General features: G+C 44.2%; 1 protein-coding gene across 1 annotated transcript in view; it reads right to left on the reverse strand.

The window, feature by feature from the left end:
- The window catches only part of LOC118742525 (daxx-like protein), a gene marked incomplete at its 5' end in the record, with an annotated part of 9,023 nt that overhangs the window by 1,357 nt on the left and 4,899 nt on the right, over positions 1–2,767 (reverse strand).

Raw genomic sequence — 2,767 nt, forward strand, 5'->3', positions numbered from 1 at the left:
CAGCAGCCACAGGCACATCAGTCGCAACAGCAATCGCAACAACAATTGCAACAGCCATCGCACCAACAATCTTATCACACTCAGCAGAAGACCCAACAAAGTCAAAAACAAGCCTTCCAGAGTCAACAAATTAGCTCATCTGTTGCTAATGGCCCCACCGCCGCTTCACTGCATTCATCCGATCCAATTAAGTCGCTGCACAACTACTTTGGCGCAGAGCCTTCAAAGGAAACTGAGCTTCTTAAATCCATACCGAAATACGAGCAACATATCACGGAAACTATCGAGACACCAATTGGCGGCGGACAATACAACGGCTTTGGCAGTTTTGGCTTCCACTCACAGAATCAGGTGTTGCACGACATACCGGCGCCGCAGTTGGGACCCACACCTGCGCCAAATCACGCACAACAATCCTATTCAAGCCAACAACAGCAACACAATCATTATACAAGCGGCAATGCTGGCTCTTCGGCAGTTTCCTCAAGCGGTCACTACATCAGCACTGCATCTCAGCATACTTCACAAAGTCAGGCACAAGCACCGCAAGAGCAACAACATTTTAGCAACTTTGTGACCGCACATAACAGTCCCCGAAACGGCTACAGCACCACGACGCCAGCTCCGCCTCAGTACGCCCAAACTACGGATGGAGAGAAGGTCATGATTGTCACACCCATGCCACCGAATGCGTATAATCAGTACCACTCTAGCCAGTTTCCTCAACAAACTGGTGCCACACATGTGCTAGCCAGTCAGACCACGAGCTATGCACAACAACCACGGCAGACCGCTGGTAGTCTTATTTCCTCATCTCTACCCAATACTGCTGCGGGTAGTTCACCACAATTTAGCGTCTCTACCTTACACTCGGATGTCTTTAAACAACTCGAACAACGCCGCAGCGAGGATAAAACTCCAGTAAGCCAGTTCAGCTTTGGAGCACAAGTGGCTTCTGGTAATGATAAACCCTATCTGCCAACTACCCAATCCACTAGCAGCAGCAGCTATGGTCAAGCCTCTTCCACGGCAAGCAGTAGCAACGCTGAGCAGAACGCACAACCCACGCTAAATGAGGTGAAGAGCACAAAGGCTTCACAAACACTACTACAGCTGCCCGATGAAGTGCCTGATGATTTGCGCCAACAGCTACTCTCATCGGGCATACTTAATAATGCAGATATTTCCGTGTTGGACTATGATAAGGTAGGCGACGTGGCGTTGGAGAATCTGCCCGCCGAACACTTGCAGCACTTCTATGGTGCGGGTGGTGCCGCACAAATCTCTGCATCCAAGAAGGTCGTTACCGTCGTAAAGCCAAATGGTGACAAGGTGGCGCTAAGCGAAAAGGATATCGAGCGCGTTAAGGAATCAAATGCATTGCCACATAAACAGGGTGTGGACGTGAAAGTGGTACACTTTGATGCAGATAATGAGAAACGTGTTTCGGAAAAGTATATTAAGTCGGATGCGACTGTGGTGCCACCAGTGGACTTGGCGGCAGAGAGGCAGTATAATCGCTACCTGCCGTTGAAAATTAATGGTGCTCAGTTCCCACTGCCGGACAATGAAGAACTGCGTGGCAAGAAGGTGGTGAGTGTCGTGGTTTTGGCGCCAGTGGAAGCGCAGCCACCTACCAATGCGGCAGGTAGTAGTAGTAGCAACGAAAGACGCAGTGAACGTGAGACGTCAGTGGACGATAAGGAAGTGAAATTTCTGGGTGGCGACCTAATAAAGACGCTAGTTAAGAAGCCCACGAAGGAGAATTTTAAGCGCTGGCTGGAGAAGGAAGCGCGTACGGATGTGGAGCAGCAATCGGTGATTCTGCTGGTGGCGAAGTAAGTAGATAGTGAAAAGTGTTGTTTCATGTTACACTTATTTAAGTACCTTTTTATTATTTCGTAATGTTATAAGGTTGCCACCTACATAAATTTTAAATTTTATTATTTATGCAGTATTGCAATTTGTAAAATTAACTAAACAGATAATGATTTGAAACTTAAAGATTGTAATACTGTCGAAGGTGTTTGAAGCAAGAGTCCAAAATGACCAGTAAATACCGGGATTTTTATTTTTAGATAATTCAAATCGCTATGTCTTTTTTTTGTCGATATATATCTAATAATCGTTTAAATTGAAGTTTTCATTGTTTCGGCCAAATTTTATCGTTATCGTAAAATTTTTTTTTTTCGATCCCAAATAATCGTAATTTTGGATTTGTATTTTTTTGTGAGGATTTATAATCGGTGTAAAGGAGACTGCATTCTTACGACTGCGTCCTTTATGATATATTTAAAAGACTTAGTCTGAAAATAACGGTTATGGTATGTTCGAATAAATAAAAATCAAAAATAACGATCCAATTTTGCCACTTAAGCTATGATTTTTTTTCAAAGTCATATCCCTTATGGTCCATGTTTGGAAGGTCTTTATTCATGGCGATGGCTTTCACTTTTAGTTTGGTATTTTTTTATTTAAATTTTTGACACTTAAGTTAAAGTAATCACTGCGGGCGGGAGTCTAGAGAAAACGTCTTCCCACTATGTCTGATCGCGTCCTTAAAACTGTAGAGAGCCATCTAACATGCTCTTGTATCTTAAAAGCGTAGGGTTTTATCCAGTATGCCCAAGTAGTTTAAAGAGAGCGTTTGTGGAAATTTTGTAGTTGCAACCACCGCATGGTCGTCATGATCTTAGAGCCTCTCTCCTATTCCAGGACTTGCAGCGCAGTTCATTATGTGCCATAACCCATAGACGGAGAGACAGAA

This window comes from Rhagoletis pomonella, unplaced genomic scaffold, assembly GCF_013731165.1.
Source record: "Rhagoletis pomonella isolate Grant_MI unplaced genomic scaffold, Rhpom_1.0 Rhpom_scaffold_00007, whole genome shotgun sequence".
NCBI classification, from domain to species: Eukaryota; Metazoa; Arthropoda; class Insecta; order Diptera; family Tephritidae; genus Rhagoletis; species Rhagoletis pomonella.